This window comes from Helianthus annuus, chromosome 11, assembly GCF_002127325.2.
Source record: "Helianthus annuus cultivar XRQ/B chromosome 11, HanXRQr2.0-SUNRISE, whole genome shotgun sequence".
In the NCBI taxonomy this organism is placed as follows: Eukaryota; Viridiplantae; Streptophyta; class Magnoliopsida; order Asterales; family Asteraceae; genus Helianthus; species Helianthus annuus.
In genome coordinates, this window is record NC_035443.2 from 86169527 (window position 1) to 86192652 (window position 23126).

Consider the following 23126-nt stretch of genomic DNA (forward strand, 5'->3'; position numbering starts at 1 on the left):
GCTATTCTAAATAATGAAAATTATAATTACTCCCGGGAGATCTTTAATGACTTGGTAAAAAATGTTGATAGCAAATCATTTTTGCTTTTTCCAAGGTTTTTAAGTTACTATTTTGAACAAAAATTTGGAAAAGAAGATGAAAATTTGCTTAAACAAGGTACTTATTTACAAATAAATGGTTTAACACCTGAGACATTCTCAAGAATGTTAACACGTTTGAAAACAAAAGAAGAGGTGCCTGAGCAGAATTTAGCAGTTACAACTGCTCCTTAGGTATCTGCTGTTGAGCCCACTGCTCCAGGTGATCATAGCAGCACAACCACTGCTTTGAAACCCACACCTTCCATTACCAAAAAGACCAAAAAGAAAACATCCAGAAAGCCCCCCAAACCCAAAACAAAGGCACCTCTGGAAGATGAGATCCCAGGGCCACTGCCGGTGACAACACAAATGTCACCAATAACCACTGCTGCTACTTCCTCACAGCAGATGGAAGAAAGATCTCCACCCTTGCCTCAAACTCCTCATGCATCCTCACAAAAGGATCGGGTTGTAAACACAGGGACCCCACATTATGAAGCTCTGGACCCACTCGGATCCATCTTCCTCAGTCCTGATCCCAAGGACATGTCTCTTTCAACGCCCTTATCTTCACCCCTCACATTACCACAATCCATGCTATCTTTGTTGCATGCAGTTGATATAGCTCAGACGCAAACCAGTTCCTCTCCATCACCTATCACCGAGAGTATACTCCCACAAGTGACTGGGTCTGATGTTTATACCTCTGCTATCCCAGCAACAGCTGAGGAGGTTACACTACAGGAGTTACAAGTAACTCCTATCAGTAGTTCAAGTGAAGTAGCCACTACAAATGTTGAACCCACTGGTTTACATTTGGACAGTGGTTACATTCATAAGACTTCCTTGAAGGCAATTTCTTCAACAGCACCTCTGAGAACCACCAGTGAGTTTGTTATGCCCACTGGTACCTTCAAAAGGTTATCAAGTGCTGAAGGAAGAAGTCCTCAGTACCAAGAACAAGGGGCATCAATGAATGACTTTTGGGATTCAGCTCCTAAGTCACACATTGATACAACCACTGCTGGTGGGGAATCAGATGATCCCATTAACTTGGGTGATGATTTAAAATATCAGGAATTGACGGGCAGAGTTGAAAATCTTGAAACTTCAGTTGCTGAAATAAAGGATATGGTGCAATAGCTGTTAAAAGCACAATCCACTGCTGTTCCAGCTCAGGTACCTGCACAACCTGCACCTGCTGCAAATGAGCTTTGGAATGTATTCCAACCCTTGCTTGAAAAACAAAAACAAATGGCTGATCAACAGCATGCAATACATGTACAAATGCTGACAAACATGGTGGAGTCAAGGATTAAAGATACTCAGTCAGACATCAAAGCAATCAAGGCTCACATCCAAAGTACCACTGGAAAAGTTCCTCCCACTGTCCTTTTCATGAATGAACCCTTTCCAGATAATGCCAAAAAGGGGGAGAAGATCAAGTGGAAGAAAAAGGGAATTGAAGATGGTATCTATATTGAACCTGAAAAAGATAGCCAAACCAAAACTACTGTATCAACACACACCACCTCACCACGCACCACCACAACCACTGCCCTACCACCATCATCATCTATGATCACATCACCACTACCAAAACCAAACTCACCACCAAAAACAGCCACCTGATCATCTCCTCCTGCCAAAAAGCAGAAGACAACAGATGTTAGAACATCTGTTGTAATGACAACAGTGGTTGAAACACCAGTTGTTTCAACAGCTGTTAGTCAGACACTTTCCACCACTCAACCCACTGCCATTTCAACACCTGCTCAAAAGCAGAAGATACCTACTGACACATCAGTAGTTGTAATGACAACAGAGGTTGAAACACTAGTTGTTCCAACAGCTGTCAGTCAACCATCCATCACTACTCTCAATATTTCAAATATCCACTGGAACTGGAAGCTGTAAAAAATGAGATGAGACAATTCTACACCGAGGATGATCCTTCAAATAGAAGATTTCCTTCCCTCACATGCTTCATAGTCCCAGAAAATATGGATGAATATCTCAAGCTCAAAGCAAGACAGGCTAAGATAAGAGCCAAAATTGAATGTGAAGGTCAAAGTGACGAAGCCATTTCTGAAAATTGGAATTCTTGCTCACTAAAGTCAAGCAGATGGAAGACTATGCACAAGATCTGAGCAAAGAAAAGGCAGATTTACGAAAAGAAATGAGAAAAGAATATCTTGCATACATCATGAAAGAAAAATTCTATCCTGCTGAAGAAAAACAATTTGAAGAATGGCCAATAGTCGCTTTAAAGCATAAGGCAAACAGAATTGAAAGGATTAAAAATGATCCAAGAAAGAAGAAGACAGCTCCAAATTGGAACAAATACAAAAAACTCATTGCTGACCTTACATCTGAGTACAAAAGAAAGAAGCAGGAGCTGGTGGATGCTAAGGTAGATACTGCTGAAGCCATAGCAAAATGGACAAAGCAGTATACTGATGAGGCTTATGAAAGGCTTAAGAAAAGGAGGATAACAGTCTCAGACACTCCAAAGAAGCCTGACTACAAAAAGCTAGAACAGCAGATTAGTGCTCTTAAACCACTGATCACATCAGCAGATAACCCTATCCTTGTGATAAACCAAGAAAAAGGGAAACTGTTGACCAGTGCAGATGAAAAGGAAAAGGAAGTTGAATACTTTGAAGAAGCCATCAAGAAAATGGCCTTAGATAAAGACAGATCAGTAAAGCTTCAAGACCTTGCCAAAAAGGTTCTGAACAAACCATCATCACCAAACAACTCAACAGAAATATCAGACATTAAGCCAGATCAACAGAAGAGACAAGAGCAGATTGAAAAAGAGACTGCAGAAGATATAGCTACAGCAAATGATGTCATTGAAATGGCCTTCAAACAAATGTCTGCTGAAAGTTCACAACTTTTCTCAAGGCCAATATCTTCAATCTCATCAGTAAATAAATCTCTCCCAAGAAACCCATTGGATTCAAAAATACTAAAGTGGATGTCTGATCAAAAGACCCATGTATTGACCTGGCTCAGATCCAATGGTGAAGTGAAGTACATATCAAGGAAACAAGCACTAAGCCTTGGTGTTGAAGATCTACAAGATCTCCTTGAACTTACACTATGCAGCGATGAGGATGACTCAAGTTCCAAGGACTTTGAAGCAGATTTTAAAAGACAAATAAGGGAACTTTGATGAGAAATAAAAATCCAGAATAATGAAGGGTTTTGGCATTATCTGTTCCAGGGGAGATTGTTGGGATTGAACCCTACCAGAGGAACAGATAATGAAAGCCAAAACCGGATCACTACAGTGGATTAGTCATAAGCAGCTGTCTACATTAAGCTTCCCCCTTGACAGTGACTCCAACATCTGATATGCTCCAAGTACTGCCCTTATCAACAACTGCTGATCCTCAATCTATTGTTAAGCCAAAGCACTGATGAAGTTTAAAGGCTGAAGCTCAATCTACTGACGGAATCCAAGTACTGCTGAAGAATTAAAGCACTGCCCATTCAAGGTCTGATCACCCTTTGAAGAAAGCACTGTTGCTCAAACAACAGTGGTTGACTACATCAGTGGAATGAAGAATCAGTGTTTATACATCAGTGTTTAGAATGCAATCAGTATCTGTATGGTCAGTTGTTATAGAACAGTAGATAGAGGTTGTTAGTTTGTTAGATGTCACTTTCATGGTGACGTCAGCTGAGATGCCTCAGTGGTTTGGTTTGCCTATAAATGGAGCAGTACTCTGTACTGTTACATTTGATTGTCTAAGTGAGTTCTTCTTCTCATGTCTAATCCTTTCATCTTGTGCAATCAACCTTGGAGCATCAGGCTGAGGGGGAGTTTAATTTTGTAAGCATACTTTGTAATCTTTTGATTGACTTTGTAATCTTTCGACTAATGCAAATCATGTGTTTATCAAATCTATTTCTCTCTTTGACTGTGTTTAGAAAGTTTGTTGTTCATTTCCGCTGCACTTAATGTTTAAATCATGCAAACAAGCACAATCATGATAGCCTCCGGTCCTAACAAGGTCCTTGCAGGATCTATACACTGAACAAGGCAAGAACCTTACCAAACCATTCCCTTAACCCCCGACCAGGTAGCCAACATATCTCTATCTAGACCGCAGAGATATGAATGGTGAAAATCTTTTATTTTATATAGACAGTAAAATAATGCCAAGACGCCACGGACAAATGATAAGGAAGTTTCACCTTCAACATAAGAAACTAGTTATTAAAGTCATTAATACAAAACCAAATAAAAAGTGCGAAAAGATTAAAAATCAAAAGTATTACACTAAATGCTTGTCTTCACCAAGTGATTGATGTAAGAGACTTAGGCAAACATGGCCTTTGATTGTCAAGAACTCTTACTATCAATCTTGGTTCCCGAGACTACTACACACACTCTATGATGGATGATGGATGATGGTGGTGGATGTGGGTTGTAGTGGTGGTGTAGTATGGGTGAAGTGAGAGAGAGGTGGTTTGCCAAGGGATGCTTTTGAAGTGAACCAAGCACCTCTATTTATTGCCTGCACAGAAGTCTGAACACGACCCCGTATCCATTGGGCACGGCCCCATGTCCATCCACTTTCTCTTTCTTCATTAATTGCAATTTGTCTGTATTAGCTCCACAGGCCCCCGTGTCCGCTGGGCACGGCCCCGTGTGAAGAAGCGTATCTGTACTATCAAGATTCGCTTGGATTCTGTGAATCTTAGCGTTGACCACGGTCGTGTTGAGCTGGGCACGCCCCCGTGTCGGGAATAGAAGCTTCTATAACTTTGTCTTTTCTGTAGACACCTGGCCACGCCCCCGTGTTCCCTGGGCACGGGGTCGTGGTCAGCCTTCTGTTCTCTTGTTTTAGCTTGAGAAGATGCTGTCGAGGGGTCGGGCATACCACGTTTATTCCTTTCCTTGTATTTATGTTAGATTTGGCTGCATTTTTGTTTCTTTTGTTCATTTACACTCATTTAATCCTGAAAATACAAAAGGAAGACAAAAGCACACTTTTTCCAACATTAGTACCAAAAGGGTTAGTTTTATGCCTCATTTGATGTAATTTATATGTTGCATTTTACACACATCAATCACTTACCATTAATAGAATTTTCCTACAACAACAGCTATCATACCAGCATCAATGTTGCACCGTTTGAAGCACTTTATGGTCAAAAGTGTCGAACTCCAGTCTGTTGGGCAGAGATTGGATAAAAGAAACTATCTGGACCAGAAATAGTGCAAGAAACAACAGACAAGATTATTCAAGTCAAGGAAAGACTAAAAGCAGCACAAGATCGTCAAAAGACTTATGCAGATAACAGACGAAAACCGTTGGAATTTCAAGTTGGAGATAAAGTACTATTAAAAGTTTCTCCATGGAAAGGAATAGTCAAATTCGTTAAAAGAGGAAAGCTAAGCCCCAGGTATGTTGGACCTTTTGAAATTATCAAAAGAATAGGACCAGTAGCTTATCAGCTACAGCTGCCAAAGGAAATGGCAGGAATACATGATGTATTTCATGTATGTAACCTCAAGAAGTGCTTAGCAGACGAATCATTAGTGATACCTCTTCAGGACATAGAGGTAAATGAGAAACTTGAGTTTGTAGAGAAAACACGACAGATTAAAGATAGAAAGATCAAGAACCTCAAACATAAGAGATTAGTTCTGGTCAAAGTGAAATGGGATTCCAATAGAGGACCAGAATATATTTGGGAGCTCGAGTCAGAAATGCAAAGGAAATATCCGCACCTGTTCTAGTAGACCTCGAGTACGAGATCTAAAACAAGGTGGGGAGGATATAACAACCCTCATAAAACACCGTAAACGCTCTAGTTATACCCCGAATACTAGTAAACGGACCTAAATAACCTTAATATTAATAAAAATCAAATAAAACAAATAATAATGGGTGCTCGCGGGCCGCGACCCAGTTCGCCCAAGGAGTCACGGGGCGCGACCAAGTTACGGCTAGCGAAACCTCAGGCCGCCACGTGTCTATATGCGTGTGAGATCTAGGGTGTTGATTCACACAAGCTAAACCCTAGCCTAGAGTTCTCGCGGGCCGCGAAGGGCCGACCTCAGTAGGTCGCGGGGCGCGAGCCGCCATAAATCCAGCCTATAAATATAGGCTTTTAGCCTCAGTTGTCCGTCGCTCATTTTCTTTTCCCTCTGACCCTTATAGTGCGAAAATACTCGGGTATAATTCCCCTAAAACACGAAGCTCTGCCTCGTTGTAAGTATTTTTAACCCCTGATCATGTATTCGTTACCCTACCCGATTGATCTAGGACTCCGTAACGCATGTCAGGGCTCTGCGTGACTCAGTTTGTTGGAGTTCTATCTTGAAGTGTGGCTAATGTGATTTGGGTTATCTTACTAACACGTGTGCATTGTTTATTTTTAATAGACTATAATCAGGAACACCAATAGGAAGCTGTAGAAATTCCTAAGTCAACAATGTGAGTCATTCTCTTTTCCTACCAAACTGTTTTACCAAAACCTCAATGTTTTCAATTATACTAAACAATGATTGAGTCTATGTGTTCTATAATTGATGCCGGTATGTGGGGTTTTGTATACACTACTAGTAATCCGTTATTATTGGACGACGAGTTAGCCAATGAGTAACATGACCACCGTCATGGAACTGTGAACATGACAAATACTGAATGAGTATATTGGTAGATATAAACATTGTAATCGCTCTCAATACTGTAAATTTATAAAAGCTTGTTTTGATTAAACTGGGATGCACTCACCAGTATTTCTTGCTGATAAAATCTTTTTAAAACACGTTTCAGGTAACTTAATGTGAAGCTAATAGAAGCCAGCTGGAGAGCACTGAAGGCTTAAAGAAGTGGCTATAAAAGTTGCCTAAATAAAATGGAGTTTATGTTTTCAATAATTGGGGTTTATCCCTAAACAATGTATTATCAATGAAACTTGGGTTTTATCCCATTTACTTATTATAAAAACTCTGGTGTTTCGAGACTCTGATAATATTTCCTAACTAAGGTCCTAATGTCTCATTTCCGCTGCCAAATTAATAAACACCGATACCATCTGACTGGCCCGCGGTCGCCCGCTTCCGGAGTAGGGGTCGGGGGATGTGACAGTAAGAAACGAAGGTTTCAAAACCCAAGCTGCAATGCGCTTGTTCCTACTGCAACCCCGAACCCTGTTATACCAGAAAACAACAAGAAGCCATACACTGGGGCTCATCCCAAGTGTAATACCTATCGTTATCATCACCCTGCCAACTCAGCTTATCGCCATTGCACTACATGCAATCGGTTTGGTCACACAACCCTTTATTGCCGCAACAACAACCAAGTTCAACAAGCTCCCCAAAACCCCAAACCAGCAAACAACACTCGAGCATGTTATAAGTGTGGTGACACAACACATCTTCGCCCATAATTTCCTCAGCTGAATCAAGTGCAACAGCAGCAACAAGCTCCATGACGACAAGCCTTCAATATCAATGCTAATCAAGCACAAAATGACAATGAATTCGTATACGTTCCTTGTTAACAACCTTTATGCTTCTATACTATTTGGTACTGGCATGAACAAAAGCTTTGTGTCCGTTGAATTTGAATCTATGTTAAATTGTACACGCTCTAAACTCCTAAGTCGTTCACAGTCGAAGTTGCCAATGGAAAATCTATCACAGTCGATTATGTTCTTCGTGATTGTTTTCTCACTCTTAATGATCATGTATCCCTGTCGACCTCATACCCATGCAATTGGGTAGCTTTGATATCATAGTAGGCATGGATTGGCTTCGAAAGAACCATGCTGAAATTGCCTGTCATGGAAAATACGTTTGTTTACCTCTTCCCTCTGGCAATACTTTACACATCTTTGGAGACAGGCCTTCAAGAGGACTGAAGCTTATGTCATGCACACAAGCAAACAAGTACTTACGTAAACAGTACTTTGCCTTTTTAGACCACGTAGTGGAAGAAAAGGGCAAGGGAAAGAGCCTAAGTGATGTTCCAGTGGTATGTGATTTTCCTGAGATTTTTCCTGAAGATCTACCTGGCCCTCCTCCATCTCGATCTGTTGATTTTCGTTTTGATCTCATTCCTAGTTCGACTCCTGTTGCAAAAGCTCCTTATCGTCTTGCACCCTCTGAGATGCAAGAGCTATCAGGTCAACTTCAAGAGCTCCTTGATAAAGGCTTCATACACCCAAGTACTTCACCTTGGAGCGCTCCTTTGCTTTTCGTCAAAAAGAAGGATGGTTCGTTCCGCATGTGCATCGATTATCGTGAGCTTAATAAACTCACTGTCAAAAACCGTTATCCTTTCCCTCGCATCGACGACCTCTTTGATCAACTCCAAGGCGCAACTTGCTTCTCTAAGATCGATCTTCAGATTGGCTATCATCAACTTCATGTTCTCGAAGAGGACATCCCTAAAACCGCATTTCGCACTCGTTATGGTCACTACGAGTTCGTGGTTATACCATTTGGCTTGACCAACGCACCAGCTTTCTTTATGGATTTAATGAATCATGTTTGTAAACCCTACTTGGATCATTTTGTAATCGTATTCATTGACGACATTCTCATCTATTCGAAAACTCAGGCCGATCACGAACGTCATCTACGCCTCATACTCGAACTCTTATGTGGTGAACGCCTATACGCGAAATTTTTCTAAGTGTGAATTCTGGATCAAAGAAGTTCAATTCCTTGGACACATCGTGAGTGAAAAGGGAATTCATGTTGACCCTTCCAAGATCAAAGCAGTGAAGAATTGGATCGTGCCTAAATCACCATCTGAAATTCGTTCCTTCCTAGGATTGGCGGGTTACTACCGTCGATTCATCTCGAACTTTTTGAAAATCTCCGTTCCCCTCACTTTGCTAACTCAGAAAGAGAAACCTTTTGTTTGGGGTCCTGAACAAGAAGAATCCTTTCAAACGCTTAAGGACTTGCTTTGCAATGCTCCTGTCCTCGCCCTTCCTGATGGAAACAATGATTTCGTGGTATATTGCGATGCATCGAACCGTGGTCTTGGTTGTGTCCTCATGTAATGAAACAAGGTCATCGCATATGCTTCTAGGCAGGTGAAAATACATGAGAAGAACTACACTACCCATGATCTTGAGCTTGACGCAGTTGTTTTTGCATTAAAGATTTGGCGACACTACCTTTATGGTACAAAATGTGTGGTTTTCACCGACCATAAGAACCTACGACACATCTTTAACCAAAAAGAACTAAACATGTGTCAACGTCGTTAGGTGGAATTGTTTAACGACTACGACTGCGAGATTCGCTACCATCCTGGCAAAGCGAATGTCGTGGCCGACGCGCTCAGTCGCAAAACTCATGCTAATAGTAGGTATGGACTGGCTTAGCGAGTTCATGCTGAAGTAGTTTGTTCTGAGAAGTTCATTCATCTTCCTCTTCCAAACGATGATTCTCTACACGTCTATGGCGAGAAACCTTCTCAAGGTCTCAAGCTTATGTCGTGTATTCAAGCGAACAAGTGCTTACGCAAGGGTACCTTCGCCTTTCTCGCCCACATTGTGGAAAAGAATGACAAAGGCCCAAGCATGAGTGACGTTCCTGTTGTACATGATTTTCCTGATGTGTTTCCCGATGATCCTCCTGGTCCGCCTCCTGCTCGTTCTGTTGACTTCCAAATCGATTTAGTTCCTGGCGCTACGCCCGTCACTAAGTCTCCTTATCGTTTAGCACCCTCTGAGATGCAAGAGCTTTTGAGCCAACTTCAAGAGCTTCTTGATAAAGGCTTTATACGTCCTAGCACTTCTCCTTGGGGCACTCCCGTTTTATTCGTAAAAAAGAAAGATGGATTGTTTAGAATGTGTATTGACTATGGTGAGCTCCACAAGCTTATTATCAAGAACCGATATCCTCTTCCTCGCATTGACGATCTCTTCGATTAATTGCAAGGCGCGACCTGCTTTTCAAAGATCGATCTTCATTCTGGATATCATCAATTTCGAGTCCTCGAAGAAGATATACCCAAAACCGTTTTTCGAACACGTTATGGTCATTACGAGTTTGTGGTCATGTCCTTTGGTTTGACCAACGCACTTGCTGTTTTCATGGATTTGTTGAACCAAGTGTGCAAAGCGTAATTGGACCGTTTCGTGATCGTCTTCATCGACGATAATCTTATCTATTCCAAGACTTAAGAAGAGCATGAGCGACACTTGTGTCTTATCCTTCAGCTTCTACGTTCTGAACGTCTATACGCCAAATTCTCCAAGTGCGAATTTTGGTTAAAAGAGGTTCAATTCCTTGGACACACTGTCAACGAACTTGGTATCCACGTTGACCCCGCTAAAATCAAAGTTGTGAAGAATTGGATTGCACCTATGTCTCCGTCTGAGATTCGTTCTTTCCTTGGTCTTGTGGGTTATTATCATCGTTTTATCTCCCACTTCTCGAAAATCGCCATTCCTCTCACCTCTTTGACCCAAAAAGAGAAACCTTTTGTTTGGGGTCCCGAAGAAGAGAAAACTTTTCAAACGCTCAAGGACATGCTTTGTAATGCTCCTATCCTAGCTCTTCCCGGTGGTAACGACGACTTTGTCGTGTATTGCAATGCTTCAAACCTTGGCCTTGGTTGTGTCCTTATGCAACAAGACAAGGTTATCGCTTACGCGCCGAGGCAACTCAAGATACATGAAAAGAACTACACTACGCACGACCTTGGACTTGGCACTGTTTTTTTTGCCTTGAAGATATCGCGACACTACCTTTATGGCACTAAGTGTGTGGTCTTCACTGACCATAAGAGCCTGCAACACATCTTCACTGACCATAAGAGCCTGCTACCATCCAGGAAACGCGAATGTAGTAGCCGACGCTCTTAGTCGTAAAACTCATGTGAAGGGCATTCGTTGTTTCCAACTCGTTAACGATCTTCAAAACTGCATTCGTGAAGCCCAATATGCCTCTATTAACGAGGGTAGTTTCTCCGTCGAGATACGCGGTGCTGTTGAAGATGATCTTATGTCTAAATCCGATGGTATTCTATACTATCTCAATCGCATTTGGATTCCTAATCGTGATAGCCTTCAAGACTTTCTGATGAAGGAGGCACACAAATCAAGATATTCCATTCATCCTGGTGCTGATAAGATGTACCAAGATATGCGTACGTCCTATTGGTGGCCTGGAATGAAGAAGGATATCGCCACCTTCGTTGCGAAATATCTCACCTGTTCGAAGGTTAAAGTTGGACATCAACATCCCTTTGGCCTGCTCGAACAACCAGAAATGCCTGTCTGGAAATAGGAGAGTATTGCAATGGACTTTATCACCAAACTCCCTCATACGTCTTCTGGTCATGACAGTATTTGGGTGATCGTTGATCAGTTGACCAAATCAGCTCATTTTCTCCCCATTCGTGAAGATTTCAAAGTCGAGAAATTTGCTAGAATCTACACGGATGAGATCATTTGTCGTTATGGTATCCCCATTGACATCATTTCCGATCGTGTTGCTCGTTTTACGTCTCATCTTTGGCAAACTTTTCAATCCGCAATGGGTACTGCTAATAACCTTAGCACCGCTTTCCACCCTCAGTCTGACGGTCAAACCGAGCGTACTATCCAAATCTTAGAGGATATGCTTCATTCATGCGTAATCGATTTTGGTGGCAACTGGGATTCACACTTGGATTTGATCGAATTCTCGTACAACAACAATTATCACGTGAGTATTCAAATGGCACCTTTTGAGGCATTGTATGGTCTTAAGTGTCGTTCGCCTATTTGTTGGCACGAGATTAGTGAAGCTCAAATCACTGGTCCCGAGCTTATACAAGAGACAACGGACAAGATTTTACAGGTTCGAGACAATTTGCTGAAAGCCAGGAGCCAACAAAAGAGTTACGCTGACAAGCGTCGCAAGCCTTTGGAACTCGAGATAGGTGACTTTGTACTTCTCAAGGTATCCCCTTGGAAGGGTGTGGTTCGATTTGGTAAGAAAGGGAAACTCGCACCTCGTTATGTAGGTCCTTTCAAGATTCTAGAAAGGATTGGCAAGGTTCCGTATCGACTGGACCTACCTGAAGAACTCAACAACGTTCATCCTGTCTTCCACGTTTTAATCTTAAAGAAGTGTCTAGCTGATGAAGGACTTCAAGTTCTACTAGAAGATCTTCAAATCAACGAGACTTTACACTTTGTGCAGAAACCTGTCAAAATCATGGACCGAGGAGTCAAGAAACTGAGGCGCAGTCAAATTCCTATCGTTAAGGTTCGATGGGAAGGAAAACGTGGTGCTGAATTCACTTGGGAACTCGAAAGTGATATGAAGACTAAGTATCTGCACCTGTTCGTTGCATCTTCCTAAATTTCGAGATGAAATTTCCTAAAGGAGGGGAGACTGTAACGCCCTGCTTCTTCGTACTTTCCATAATTAGAAAGCGTTGTTTGTATTTCTATTTTTGGGAATCTTGTATTCTTGTAATCGTCTTTTCGTTGTAATCGTTGTAAAATTCGAGACTTGGATCATAAATAAAAATTCATATTCCTTTAAATACATGCTATACATATTCATACATGTTCATACATTTGGATTTATCATACGTGGGTTACTTTCATACGTTAAACATACAACTACTTGTCATACATGTTAAATTCATGCATACACGATACTTATTCTCGACAAAACATACTTACTCATACTTATTTTATACTTACTTTATGATTTAATTGCATAACATACCCTTACAATATATCATTTATGCTTAAAAGACCTTAAAACACCTTTAAAACATAGTTATATGAAAGTACAAGGGCTAAAAGTGTTAAAAATCAAACAAAACTCACCAGCCACCTGGCTCGCGCCCCACGAGCGAGATGCTCATGTGGTTCGCGCCACGTGAGAAGGTCTGATCCGCAGATTTGTTTAACAACTTCAATTATTGGACAATATTGTGCTTGTTTACTTGTGTTTCTTCCATTTAATGTCCACCAAACTCACCCTAATCATTCCCTATAAAACCCAACCCTTTCCCACACATTTTCCACTTTGCAAACACTCCACTTTCACTCTCAAACACTCAAAAATCAGCTGGGAAATCAGTAGTAAATCAGAATTGTTTGCAAAAGTGAGCATAACTTCACTTATACTTCATCTTTTTCATTCTGTTTCCATAGGTTTTCCATGGAAAACCAAGGCTGGAACATCAACCAAATGGGGTTAAAAGTGCAAGAAAGTTTCTGTTTTGAGCAAACACTTTGATAAACATGTTTAAACTTACGATTACTTCAAACATTCATATGTCCTTATGCCACTAATCAAGACCATGATTATGTGTGCTTAAAAAGGTTGTAACATGTAAATCCAGAGGTTTAATCCTCAAAAACTTTCTGTTTTAAAAGGGTTTTAACCCACAAGTGATGAACAAGTCCTAAACTTGAATATGTGTGATTATTTGGATAGCTTGGGCTATGCTACCTACAAATCCACACATCACTTGATGTTTTCCTTGTTAGCTAGTGTTTATTTCATTTCCTTATTGTACATTCATGACCATCCTTGTTGTCTTTGACAACTTGTGCATAGGTGAAAATACAAAAGAGGTCTTAAATGGATGGTTTATCCTCCTACCTCATGCATGACTTCTATGATAATACTTGTAACATTATTGGACTAAACTTATGATATATATACTATATAAATATATAATACTTATAGTAACTGAACCTTTGATGATAATATTATGATTATTTGTCAAAATATTAAGTTACATCATCTAAGAACTTGGTACTCGTTACGATTCTAATGATACTTTAACCCATGAAAACATTCAAACCCCTATGGGTTTCATAGTGTCAAAAACGAGTATTAGGTGCTAGATGGTTATTTTCTCATATATTTTACTTTCCATATGTTTTCCATTCCAAATCCTTAATCTTCCGTTATCATCCAATACTCATACACCTTTTTTCCTCGTGTAGAAGGACTTGGTGTTTCCTCCTCCAACAACCAACAAACTCCTCGTGGATTAACAAGTGGAAGCTTGCAAAACCGTGAGTATACTTGAAACCCCTTTTTCGTTTACCACCTTTTGGGGTGTAACATATTAATCTATGAAAACTTACACTTATACTTATTTCTAAAATGCACAAACATTCCTTATACATGCATGCATACTTGTTACTTGATACTTTAAATCTGGGTTTATACGTTTTGTGTTAGACTTATCATTAACTTCGTATGAGCCTATCCTTGACATATATAGCGCTATAGGATTAACGCACCGCCTGTGAACGTTGGGTTATGTTAAGAGCTTATTGCGTTTCATCTTGGTTTGATTAGTTAAACACATGCCGGTTTTATTGTTTATCTTGTTACAACTAGCTTGCCATGTGGAATTGTTTAAAACGTATCTTTTTATGCTATGTATGAAAACCTGTATACTCGCCTTTGCTTTTGCATTGAACTTTATTTTAAACATGTTACAGGTTGATGATGACGATTGTATGAAATCTAGTAGGGATGACTAGAAACACGCTCAAGAAATTACTAGATTTGAATATTTAAGTTATGTTGAACTTGTTGTATTTGTCTTTTATTTATCGTAATTTGAATTCCATGTATTGTAATGACAATTTGAGTCATGAAATGAAAACGATTTTGATTTAACTAATGTCACAATTAGCGTTATGTGTGATGAACAATCTTTCTTCGTCCCAGTCCGATGATTCCGCCATTGGTTGGGGTGTGACAGATTGGTATCAGAGCCATAACTATAGGGAATTAGGTAGAATTGCCATGTTCGACCTAGTCTATAGTCGGTACCTCATTTTTTACCATTCTTGTTACATGCTTAAAATGTTATTCTCCCTATTTTGTTTCTTTCTCTTCTTTTGGTCTTAATACTTACATAATATATTTCCTAAGACATTTTACAAAATACACTTGAAGACTTGAAGACACTCGTAATACAAACGAGACGAGTTTACCAAAATACGCGTGAAACCCACAATCTGGTCACGATAGCATTTGGGTGATCATTGACCATTTGCCCAAATCCGCTCACTTCCTCCCCATTCGTGAGGATTTCAAAGTCGAGAAACTAGCCCGAGTCTACACGGATGAAATCATATGTCGTTACGGTATACCCGTTGACATCATCTCTGACCGCGATGGTCGTTTCACTTCACATCTTTGGCAAACATTCCAAACCGCTATGGGTACTCACCTGAATCTAAATGCGGCTTTTCATCCACAAATGGATGGACAAACTGAATGTACTATTCAAACCCTAGAGGATATGCTTCTCTCTTGTGTTATCGACTTTGGTGGTAATTCGGATATACATTTACCTTTGATTGAGTTCTCGTACAACAACAACTATCACTCCAGCATTCAAATGGCTCCTTTCAAGGCATTATATGGTCGCAAGTGCCGATCTCCTATTTGTTGGCACGAAATTGGTGATGCTCAACTTACTGGCCCTGAGCTCATACAAGAAACGACGGATAAGATTCTTCAAATCCACGACAACCTCCTCAAGGCTGGAAGCAGACAAAAGAGCTATGCCGATAAGAGACGCAAACCGTTAGAGTTTAATGTTGGTGATTATGTGTTACTCAAGTTATCTCCTTGGAAAGGGGTAATCCATTTTGGTAAGAAGGGAAAACTTGCTCCATGCTTTGTTGGTCCTTTAAAGATACTCGAGAGGATCGGTAAAGTGGCATATCGACTCGATTTACCTCAAGAACTTAGCAACATTCATCCAACGTTTCACGTCTCAAACCTTAAGAAGTGCTTAGCTGAAGAAGGACTTCAAGTTCCTATCGATGACTTGCAAATCAACGAGACTCTTCATTTTGTGGAAAAAACAGTCGAAATCATGGATCGAGGAACCAAACAACTTAGGCGCAGGCGAATTCCCATAGTCAAGGTTCGTTGGGAAGGAAAGCGTGGTGCCGAATTCACATGGGAACTCAAGAGAGAGATGAAGACCAAGCATCCACAACTCTTCGTTCAGCCTTCCTCTTAGATTTCGAGGACGAAATCTCCTAAAGTAGGTGAGACTGTAACGCTTCGCATATTTATACCTTCCCAGTTTAGCAAGAATTGTTGTACTTTTCATTTTAGACACTTGTACTCTTGTTGTATTCTATTTTCATTCCAACTTGTAATCCGAGATGATTGAGCATAATGAAAACGAAATTATTTTAATCATATTCATGTGCAAACTTGTAATCATAATTCACATTTTGAACGCTATGTTATGCATAATTCTCGATTCTTAGTAACACATTGATGCTTGATACTCGAAAAACCAATTAGAACACGTTTAACTCATTCGAAAACCGACTTATATTGTGTAAATTCGATATTCGAGACCCAATCAATCTATAAATTATGTTAGAAACTAAAAAGAAATGCATAAAACAAACAAGCCCATAACATTAGGCCAAAAAAAAGAAACTATACAAATGGGCCAATTTTCAACTTTCCATATCTCTTTCACCACCTTAAACCCTAATCTCTCACCTATAAATACCATGCTCATTCCACCATTTTTCTTTGCCATTTCTCAAAGAATTATTCCTTCCTTTTGAAAGTGAGTTCCATCTCCTTTCACCTTCTTCTTGTTTTTTTATGTTTTCATACTTCCCCATATAGGAGGAATCCTTATGAAATGTCACCAAATGTTTACCATGGTAAACAAAGATGGTGCATCACCCAAATAAGGACCAATCTTGGGTTTTTCTTTTACATGTTTTTTTATATATTTAATTGTGTCATTTCCATCTTACATTACTAACCATGATCAATTATTAAAATGCCTAACTTAATATCGTCTAACTCTTTATTATATGACTAAACTAATACACTAACCGCTAACAATTTACATTCATGTCGTACCTAACTTCTAACATTTACATTATACTTTTACATTCATGTCTTGTCTAACTTCTAACAATTTACATTCATGTCGTACCTAACTTCTAACATTCACATTATGGTTTTACATTCATGTCTTTTACTTCTAGTTTATGTTCACGCATTTGTTTGACCCGTTTGGGCTAATTCACCAAAACCAAACCAAGACACCAAACTAACCTAATGTTTGAGTGATCTTGTGTTAAGGTAGGCACTTGTAGTAGGATGCAAGTTCAACCATTTACCTACTTGCGTGAACATTTTGCATCTATTTTACATAATTTTCAGAAACCAAACCAAAATTTCACTTTTCACCTTAGAACATGTAAATATTTCAGTAAATATAATTAGACAAAAAATAAATATAATACATACATACATATATATATATATATTGTTAGTAATTCTACTAATTTAATTTTCTAAATTTAATTAGCCTAATCATTCCTTTTTCCATCTATTTACCATAAACAACCTACTAATTACCTAATTATAAGATTATGGACTTTTTTTATATAATTAGACTTACTTATGCATTATAGGTGATATTACATATAGTTATATAACAAGTTTATATAATTATTAATATCTCTATACATATACATTTTAATTGATAAGTTATTCTTTATCTCTCATTTATATCTCTAAACTAATATTCAATTATCTCTTACTTATTTCATATACATAAATTAATAGTGTCCAAAGTGAGGGTTTAGTCAAGATAATATTTTTATGTATTTTCATATATTATTATTATTATTATTATCATCATCATCATCATCATCATTATTCATTTCTTATTCAAATCTCCTTTACATTCCAACTTCTAAATCCTTGTACTAACACACCTTGTTCATCCTGTTAGGATAATTTGGTGCTTCAACCTTTCAAGGCGATCATCTCACGTTTGTGGAAACCACTTGCAAACTGTGAGTGTACTCGATCCCATTTTTCGTTTTAAACACTTTGGGTGCAACATGTACATTATACAAAAACACGCAACACTTGAGACTTGTTTACTCAAAATCACATTCTATCCATATTTTAAACATGAAAACATGTGATACTTGTTAATCTCATATGCTATGGATACATTGTGTATATATGCTCATTAACTTTGCTAGCCTACCTTAACAATTATAGCGCTATAGGATTAATGTACCACCCCAGTTCTTAGGGTATTGTTAAGTAAAACATGTTAAACCCCCTTCGTTTTGACGATGTTGGGAAGTTAAGATTGCGTTGGAAACTTGGGTTTGACATATATTTACACTAGTTCAACATATTAGTAACTTGTATGTGTTATTTATGTTGGATATAAGCATGTTTAAACATTTTATTATTATGCTATGTATCAAACTTGTATACTCGCCAACATTTTTGTTGATCATTATTTTAATACATGTTGCAGGTTGATTAGACGAAGTGGTGAATAAATCAAGTTAGGATGAACTTAGAAACTCGCTTTAACAATAAACATTTATCATGTTTTGCTACAATTTGCCTTTGTTTGGAACAATGTATTTACTTTTGGTCATTTATGAAATTTTGATTTAATTATATTGTCACAATTAGTGTTATGATGCTTTGAGCGATTTGTTTTCGTCTCACTCCGATGTTTCCGCCATCGGTTGGGGTATGACAGTGAGCTTGAAGATTATGACAGTGATCAAACTCGAAAATGAAAACTTGAAATCTTCACTCGGAACCTCAACTCGAAACTGTGAAGGTGATTGCGAGTCGGAACGATGAAGATGGTTGCGAGTCGGAACAATGAAGATGGTTGCGAGTCGGAACGATGAAGATGGTTACGAGTCGGAACGATGAAGATGGTTGCGAGTCGGAAGGGTGGAGGTCGAAGGACTCGAAAACGTTTTGTCGAAACCTCAAGTGAGTCGTAATCTTTTGTGACACAAAATAGTTGACTCGAAACCAATTGTGAAAATGGAGATGACTCGAGATCCTATTGTGAAGATGATGACTCGAAACCTCTGATAACTCAAAACCATTGATCTTGTTTGAATGTTGATGACGGTTGCGAGTCGGAATCAGATTGCTATCTGATAGAGAAAAATGAACAAGAAATAGTGGTTGCGAGTCGGAATGATTAAGATAATGATGAAATGGTGTTGGTGGTTGCGACACGTCCTGAACAGGTGGAGACTCAAAACCTCGGAAACAATGAGATGGGACTCGAAACCGTTGTGAAGTTTATGATTGCAACTCAAAAATAGAACGTGTGATCACATAGATGAGTTTTTAAAGTAGGATATGGAAAGTTTCAATCAAGTCAACAACTCTCCTCTGAAAACTCTGTGAATTTTTAAAAACAAGATATTTCCAGAAAAATAAAAAGATTATGTTTAATCTTTTAACAACCTTTATCAAAATTTAAACACCAAAATATACTGATTTTTATAAAACTTCAATGAGCACTACGAAGAACACGATGAATGTTCTTGATGATTTTCAACAAAAAATTTTCAAAATCTTGAATATTTGATATCAAACTAAGCCTAGAACAGGTTCTAAAGGCTTTGATACCTCTTGTAAGTCCCGAAAATGAATCTTTCAATGATATAAAACAATCTATTGATTGTGCGGAATCCAATCAATAGGTGATTCAAGAAAAACACGAAAATATGAAGAACACACCGAAAATCACTTTTAAACTTGCACACGATTCTATTACTATGAACTAGCAAAATCGTCTGGTATAAGCTCATAACTCCAAAAACCGCCTCTCTCTGACTCTAGAACTTTGTGTAACAATGAGGCTCCGACACTAAAACAAGTTAAAAACTTGTTTATATACCTACTCAAGCCCACTTCTCTACATGGGCTCCCCTTGGGCCTGCTTGGCCCACATGGCCTAAAGCTTGGCCCAAGTTACCTACAAAGGCCAAAACCTAATATTAACTAACCCGTTAAGGCCCAGTTCGTAAGCATAGCCCGTTGTGTTAATTTGATGCGTCGGTCCACACTTTAGGGCCTAACACCCTGTTTTCTTTGTTTTCTTTTATTTATTGATTTCTTTTTAGTATATAATGTGAGATTTAGATTCATTTATAAAACTTAATTAATTAATGATTTGTTAATATAATTTAAGACTTAGATTTATTTAACCCAAATAATTAACAATTTAATTAATTAAAGTTTAAACAATAAATGATAGGATTTTTAGTAAATATTAATGAGATCGTTTTATGTGGTATTCTAATATCTAGGGTAACCACTTTCGTTCTTTCAGATTTCCCCTATTTTTCATCGTGAGCTTATCTTCGTGGAATCGCAAACGCAAACACTGTGAGTGAATCTTACAACTCCCCCTTTTTATTTTATTTATACGTTTTTTTGGGGTGTATCATGTGTCGCATATTTTTATCGCATTTTACAAGTTCAATATGTGCAATTACCGTTATGTGAAGTATCTATGTTATGTGTTTGTTTGGTTGTTAATCGTTTGGTGCATTTTCATTCATTGTGGATATCACATCATCATAGGCTCGTCTGTTCCCCATTACCCATGAGCGGAACTTGACGTTGCCAACCATACGAGGTCAGCTTCGTTTGATTGAGCTCAGACCTTACAGCACACCATAATACCGTGCAACATACATTCATTAATTGGCACACCATAATACCGTGCAACATGCATACATTTATTGAATGTTTTGAGTTGGTTTGTTTATTGTTTGCGGTTGTGATATGAGTTGGATATATAACGTACGACATGTTTACTTACATTGGTTTACGCACGTTTTCTCAATAAAGAAAATTTAAACATGATAATTTTTCAAATAACAATAACGTTCACTCACCAACCTTTATTGACCCAAAAACCATTTTTATACATGATACATTTGAACAGGTACGAATAGAAGATTGGACATATGATGGGCCTTAGTTAACAAGAAACGGATTAGTGTAGTTTATTTGTTTCGTGAAACATTTGTTATGAATTAATGATTATTTAAAACAAGTAATAGCAAGTCATAAGCTCTTGGATCAACCCAATTATGCCCTGATCACCTATCCCACTGTAGGTCGGGGTGTGACAGTGATGGTGATGGTTGTGGTGCAGTGGAGATTGTGGTGGTGGTGGTTTTGTTGAGAGAGAAAGATATTAGGTAGAGAAAGAGTGAGAGTGTGTGTGTGTGTGTGTGTGTGTGGAATATGTAGAGAGAGATGTGTGTGGATGTTATACATGTATTTATGTAATAATAGTTTTAATAATAATAAATTGGTTTTTTAAGTATAGGGGTAATTTGGTCACTTAAGAAAAGTTAACAGAATAATTTTAACAGTGTTAAAAATTTGGACTCATATGGTTAAGAAAAGTGGTTGTAGGGATTCAGGGCGTTAAACAGTTTGATTTTGGACGCACGTGGTTAAGACCCTTAAAACGCAGGGACTCTAAAAGTAACTTTCTCTTTATTTCCTTTGAGTTATACAACAAAACAATCGTTCCCAAAGTCCTACAAATAGCAAAGCTATTGGTGGGGTCTGGAAAGGGTGAGATGTAGGCAAATCTTACCTCTATCCATATGATCATATGAATAGAGAGACTCCTTCCATAAGGACAACCAATTTCCTTTAATTTATACTTTTTTTTTCCAAATTAAAAATTGTACCTTGTGCATATATAAATGTACATAAGGAAAAATATGTGAATATGAAATTTTGAGGTTTTAAAAAAATAAAGGTAAAATTGTCATGTATTGAATTGTTTTTAATAAAATGAGCAAATTTGATATTTTAACTAGTTTGTAAGGGCATATATGATATTTAAAATTTTAGGTGATATTTCACAAGTTTGCAAGGGTATATATAAAACTACCCCTTTATATAATTTTCTTTATATTTTTTTCACTGTGTATAAATCTATATGATTTTCTTTATATTTTTCGAGTGAATTACAGGTTTTGTCCTTTATCTTTACATCAAATTTCAGGCGGTGTCCTTTGTCTTTAAAATTGACGACTTTTGTACTTAATGTTTTAAAATGCTATATGTTATATCCTTTAACCCTAACCCAGTTAAATTTTTTGTTAAATCGCATTTTTGTCATTTCACATTTTCGGGGACTATAATGCAAATAAACTTAAACATCTCATCATTCTTCTAACTTTAAAAACCAAAATTAAAATATACCAAACCTAAAGGACTAAAACGTCATTTTCAAAGAATCTCTTCACTAGCAACAACCCTTGATCCCTCCAATCGATCTGAGCTCCAAATCCATTTCAGTGGTGGACAAACCATTGGACAAACCATTGATCCCTCCACCTCCTCCAATCGCCACCGCGGATCCTCACATGTATATACCATGTATGTACCACAAGATCTTTACTTGATTTTGAATCTTTTTTTTGTCCCTGCAATGGCTTTTGTCCAACTAAGACTTATGTTTCTTCTCCACTGAAATGTAGTGTAACTGATAGTTAGGATGCCAATTAGGCTAGCGATAAAACAAGATATCATGAAGAGATTTGATGCCACAAGTTCAGATCTGAAATCGCATCTCTCTTTCTCTTAGATCTGAAATCCCCATTTAGGCCACCACCTACATTCGCCCCCATCTTTTTCTCAGATATGAAATCGTAGATCTTCCGTCGCCGGAGATGGTCGGAATAACCAGAAACAGATCGGAACGACCAATCATGTCTTGATCGGCGTTACTACCAATGATTTATCTGAACCATGTTTGACCGTTCCGATCTCTAAAAGTCTCATGGTGCCTGGCCGTGGCGGAGACCCTCCACTGCACCACCGTTTTTCGATTTGGTAAATTTGAGACTTACCCTTTTGGGTTAATTCTCTCCATGCACTACGCCAAAATAGAGATACAGTCACATAAAAAAAGTGTGACTATATGTCTTTCACCTCACATATTTTTTTCAGGTCAAGGGTGACCAAAGCTCGAGTCATCGTAGGTAGTATACGGCCACACACACTTTTTAGTGGCAATAGAACTTAAAAGTGTGGCTAAAGGGTACCAACATTTTTGGTTAAAATCTAGCATTTCCTCAATTAAGTGTGGCTAAAAGATAGCAACGGCCACGTGTATTTACTTGAAGTGTGACCTTTACTACTATATAGTCATATAAATTACCCAAAAATTTTGTTTTAGTCACAT